Genomic DNA, 6001 nt, shown 5'->3' on the forward strand with positions numbered 1-6001 from the left:
AATTTGGTGAAACTGTAATCCTAGCATCCCTGCCCCCTCTGGTTCTGTGTGTGTGTGTGTGTGTGTGTTCTTTGAATCCTGATGTTAAAGGTATTCTGCTTGTGGGTTGAGAGTCCATCTTCTATTGTACCCGTGACTTTGGGTAGCTACTTGATTTTGTTACACTATCTCCCTTATAGATTAATTGCAAGGATGAATTGGGCTAATATTTGTAGGGTGCTTGGAAGAATTGCTGACACCTTTGAAAGCACTATGTGGGTATTTTATATCATCATAACTTTTATACTTATATTTTTGTTTATTGCCTGTCTTACTGTCTGACATTCTATAGCTCTTAATAATTATTAGTTGAATAAATGAAGAGGTCACTATAACATAAGTCATCTTGTATCTTCCCATAGGTGATGGAATGCAGCTGATTTTCTATCAGTAAATCTGTCCCTCTTCCTGCTTCAGCACCCTATGTCTCACATCTTACTATACACCATTCTGGACCAATATGTATTTATTTATGCATCTGGCAGTCTATAAGCATAGACTTGGGGAACCAAGAAGTGAGTGCAAATGTCTACATTTAAGAATAAAGTCAAGAAAAACCCAAACATTTTTTTTTTCTTGCAGAGGAGTGCTTCTTTGAGGCCAAATCATTGGGACCTGTGGAAAGAATCTGATACGTCTGATCTACACATAACTAAATTGCTCATTTCATTCTGAAATTTCCCTCATTCCCACCTAAGGGGACCCAAGTGAGGGTGGTGTGACTATGAATCAGGCCACTTAGAAGAGTGAAAGACCAGTTTCATGAGGCAATTCCAACCCCAACCACTTCTCACTCTCAGTCTTCCATTTGGCGGTCATGTGCACCATGGCATTTTATCTGTTTTGGGTCCAAACTGCTAGGGAAAATGTTCCTGCTCACTGTATTCTTGGTGAGGAAAATGGATAGGTATTTTGAAAAACATCAGTTTTTCAAGGAATGTGAAAATCCAGGCTTATAACTGACCTGTATACCAGAGCTTGCCACTCTCATTTTTTGTGTGGGAAAAATTATTATAGAATGCTTTTTAGAAAGTTGAAATTGGATTTGCACAAAATGTTAAGAGAGTTTTAAAAGCCTTTATGATATGTGAAGAATAAGACTTGAGTGTATGGATTTGGGTAAAGGATATAATTTTGCAAAGATTGGAGACTCCAAATGAAAAGTTAGAATTTTCATTTGACATGGGAGTAGTTTACTTCTTCCAAGTTCTTATGCATTGAAAAGAATTACATTTCTAAAAGAAAGAAGTGTATATTTATTTCACCGAATACAGATATAGTCTTCAGACAAATCCCATAAGTCACTTAGTAAGTGTTTGTTGAATAATTGAATTCAGAACAAAAATATTTTAGATTTTTGAAGGCTAGGAGAGATAGAAGGATGATTGATAGATATACACATTCTGGTGTTCCCTAAAATGTCCAAACTATATTATGGTCTATGGATTAAGTTAAACATTAAAAAAGAACTGTCACAGAATTAAATGAAGGAAAATAAAACTTTCCTTTTTGGTGCAAACATTTTGAAAAGAAGAAATACAGATATTTTTATCCTTTTATTTAGTCAAAGTTAAAGTAAAAGTTTATTTTTAATTGAATTAAATATTGCTGAATAATTATGTATATTGTCTCAAAGATGGATTATATGAACAAGAAATATGTGGTAAATAAATGAGTGAAGAAATGTCTAATTCTATTTTAAAGAGAAGGACTTGCTTTGATCATTGAACTTTTTATATGGCACCCTTCCCAAAATAAAACACTTAGAAGTAAGTTTCAGAAAAGCTATACTTTAAAATGTGCTAAAGAATTGTCAAAATATGTTTTAAACCACTTGAGCATTGGCTGATGTGTGCATTTTTTAACTACATAAGAAATTAAGACTAAAATATTTAAAAAACATGTACTTTAAGTTTAACAATAACTGAAATGTGAGTATAAATAACACACATTAATGAAAAGTATCCCCCCCCAACCAAAAAAGAAAAAAGCCAGATGCATGACATTGGTTTAAAAATTTGCAAATCTATCAATGTCTGGGAGGAAAGAAAGCTGGATTCCCATATCTGCTTCTACACTCCATCTGCTGTGTTGTATCATTTGGCTGACATGCATGAAGAAGATTGGCCTCTGACAGACGCAGCTGGGAAGAGGGGTGCTTTAATAGCCTTCGCAGGGACTGTGATAGGCTTCCTTGTTCCTTCATGAGAACTTGAAGGGTAACTGTTCTTTAAAGGTTAATTGCAGCATGAAATCTGAAACCCTGACAATGAACTTTCTGTGTCCCGTATGCTGACAAGAATGAGACTGAAAGGGCAAATAATGATGCTGGACTAGGAGGAAAACATGGAGGCTCCAGATTTCTGCATTCCACCTATTGAGAGCTGTTCTTTTAACCCAGCAGTTTGGTGTCACTTCTTGAAAGGTAAGTATAAAGGAGAGGAACTTAAAAACACATACTTTAACAAACCCAGCAAGCTTGCTTTGGAGATAACAAAGAATACTGAAATTGACAAAGAAAGGAAGAGAACTTAGTATAACAAAGGTAAATTTGAAAAATAATAAATTTAATCCAGGTTCACCCCTCATTCTCAGAGTTGTTATAAAGCTAGCCTATAATTAAGCAAAGAAACATGGTTCTGCCTTCAAGATAGGCAGATTAACAAAACTGAATGGAGTGCACAGCTCTGCAGACATACAGGAAAATAAATTTGACAAATGTGCCAGTGTAACACAATAGAGAAAGTCCTTTAACCAAATGACACCTGGAGCAACTGGATGTACGTATGCCAAAAACTGACCTTTGATGTTCACCTAACATGGAAATGGATAGGCCTTGTGTCCATGAATGTTAAAATAAACCATATGGCAATATTTTTGTCACTTGTGTGGTGGAAAGTTTCTTGGGGAAATTGCAAAGGCACTAACTCTAAAAAGAAAAAAATAAAAGAAAAGGTAAACTGAACTTCATACAATTTTTAAAAATTGTACTCGTCAATAAGACTGAGAACACATAAAAGTGCAAGTCACAGTCTAGGAGAAACACTCATAACCTGTTTATATGTAATAGAGGACTTGAAAACAAATTATGTAAAGAGTTTTACATTTCAAAAAAAAAAAGACAACAAAATCCATTTAAAAATCACCAAGAGCAGAGGGGCGGGCATCTCATGCTTGCTGGTAGTGACATAAAATGGTTCAACCACTGATTGGTAGTTTCTTATACATTAAATTTACAGCTACCTCATGATCCCACAATTCAAACCTACATTTCTACATCAGAAACAGAAACAAATACTCATATACTAATATTTATTGCAGCTTTATCCATAATAGAAAATACTTCAAACACTCCAAATGCAGATCAGCTGTATTAACACAATGATATAACTCAGCAATGGAAAGAAATGATCTGGTGCTGCACACAGAATGAATTAACGTGCGAAGTGCAATGCTGCACGAGGGAACCCAAGCTTAGATACCGAGTACATTTCCATTTTTTGAAGATCAAGAACACACACAGCTAATCTGTAGGAATATAACTGAGCATGGAGGTCTTTCTGCATTTGAGAAAGGGAACAGACCAACAAACATGAAGTAACTTTCTGAGTTGGAGGCAATGCTCCATGCTTGACTGGATCTTGGTTTCATGGGTCCATACATCTTTAAAAACTCCAAAGTGCACTTAAGATAGGAACCTTTTACGATAAGTAATTATACTTCAGCAGAAAATACAAAAAATACATCCCCTAATTATCCCCACAACTGTTATGAATATTTTCTTGGTTTATTAAATGAGGTCTTCAATCAAATATGCATTTTGATTGCATTATGAATATGAAACATGCTGATTACCAATTCATATTCATTGGAAACCTACAGGCAGAAGCAAAACCACTGTGTATGACAGAAAGATGGACTTACCCGAGCTTCAGCATTTTCAGTCTCTTGTCTATTAACATGGTAATTGCCTTTAATGACTTTGTTCTCCTCAGTGTAATCAGACAGGAAACTCTAGGTGGAAAATGTATAAGTTATTCTAACTCTTGCCAGGAGAAGATCCCAAGATTTTATTCAACTCTTACGCATCTTATTCTTCATGATAGAAGTTTCTTTACAGCCCTCCTTAAATGACAAGCCCTTTGTACAGTAGGGCCAGTTCTTGTTTTTGTGCTCCCATCCCTAAGATTATGTCCCCAGTGCAGAGGACAAAGGATCATCCATGTTACCAAAAGTAGTGCAGACATATTGGCTTTCTGTTCCCTTTTAAATTATCATCTCACACAGGCATCAAAACTATGAATAGTATTAAATTTTACAGCTGTTTTCTGTGTATGAGACATTATGCACTCAAAGCAAACATTGGGGGGGATAAAAAAACGTCACTGCACTATTATGCAGAGAAAATAACTGAAACAATTGAGGTTCATGACATATAATCACATTTGTCATTAAATTAATGAATTTGGTTCAATGAATTACATCTATTAAACACAATAAAATGAAAATCATCCTTCTTTCCTGAAACCTGTCTAAATTTTCCTCACTTTTTAAAAACTTACATATTTGAAGGCTTTTATATTTTTTAGCCCTGAAAATCCAATCCATGACCTTGGGAATGCTAGATAGATGCTAACCTTACACATTAACTTTTAATCTTCAACCTTACACATTAACCATGGCCAGGAATTATGTAGGATACGTAAGTAGAATCCATGAAGAGCTAAGGTAAATAAAGAGCAGTACAGGATTTTGATGGGTACTGTACCATTTTTATGGTTCAGTCCTCACACCGGGCCACAGTGACAGGCAATCAAGTTAAAACTTCTCCAAAATTTAAAAGAAGTTCCTTTCTTTACCTAGTCATTGAGTACCTTTTCTTGTAATTTCAAAACAGATTGCCTTTCTACAGGTTTACCACCCAGTGACTTTTAAGATGGTTGTGTTTGATTCTGAATCACATCATTCCAAAATTGATTTGTAAAAATGACCTCTTCTGCAGGTGAACTTTAGTGTCCATCTATTTTCAGGGGAACTCATGGTGCACTCACATTGCAGGAGAAAATGATTAAGATAGTGCACATTGAGGAGCAAAGAACTGTTACCAGTTCAGAACACAAGTTTGGGTCTTGGAAAGGATTTGGACTCAGGAAGAGGGTCCAGGAATTAAGGTTAAACTAGAAAAGCCTCAGATCAATAACTTGAGCATGACATTGATTCAGACATTGGCTTCCTCATCTGCACAAGGTATTGTCCCCAATATATCCAATTGACTGGAATATTCCAGTGAAATGGATGGAAGCTTAGAATTACATATATCTAAACTTGTGATTTCCAGAGCTATTTGCCACTTTCTCAGCCTTTCTAATGTTGAGGATGGACTTACATTATTTTGGACTCACCTATTGGTTATGTTTACTGTCTCAAATGCCAAAAACTTCTTTTAATGAAAATTTAGTTAAAGGGATATTGCTGATGTTGTGTTCTTCTAGATACCTCCTCTTTCTGCATTCTCGACTTGTATATATAAATGTGGATCCTAGCAGAAATGGTGTGTGGAGAAAATGTGCATTGTGTTTCTGTGCCAAAGATGACTGTTAGCTGCAACTGAAACTAGAAGAGCAAATGCCTTGGTCCCTATAACTGGAGAATATTAGAGTCTTCCAGGACAGGACCCAGGCTGCTGAGGGCATCATCAGAATCATTCCATCCCACTTTCTTTCTCTCTCAGCTCTGTTACCTTTGTTGGCTTCATTTTCAGGACTCAGAAGATGACTACTCTTGGCTCTAGACATACATTCTATCTTAGTAGCTATCCAACAACAAAAAGACTCCATCTCTTTTTATGGGACAAGCTAAAGGGTGCTAGTAAATCATACTGGCTTGGGTGAACTGCTAGCTTGGCTTCTGCCCCATACTACCTCCAACATGGGAAGCAAGTGTAATGCAGGGTTCTGGTTGT

The 6001-nt window shown here is 36.0% G+C and overlaps 1 long non-coding RNA gene across 1 annotated transcript in view; it reads left to right on the plus strand.

The window, feature by feature from the left end:
• The window catches only part of LOC141424236 (uncharacterized), a 34790-nt gene extending 31888 nt beyond the window's left edge, over positions 1–2902 (plus strand). Inside the window, exon 6 of the long non-coding RNA XR_012449250.1 lies at positions 622–2902. This is a non-coding gene — a long non-coding RNA (uncharacterized lncRNA). The remainder of the gene's footprint in view (positions 1–621) is intronic.
• The last annotated feature ends 3099 nt before the right edge of the window (positions 2903–6001 follow it).

The sequence above is a fragment of the Castor canadensis genome, chromosome 6 (genome assembly GCF_047511655.1).
Source record: "Castor canadensis chromosome 6, mCasCan1.hap1v2, whole genome shotgun sequence".
NCBI lineage: Eukaryota > Metazoa > Chordata > Mammalia > Rodentia > Castoridae > Castor > Castor canadensis.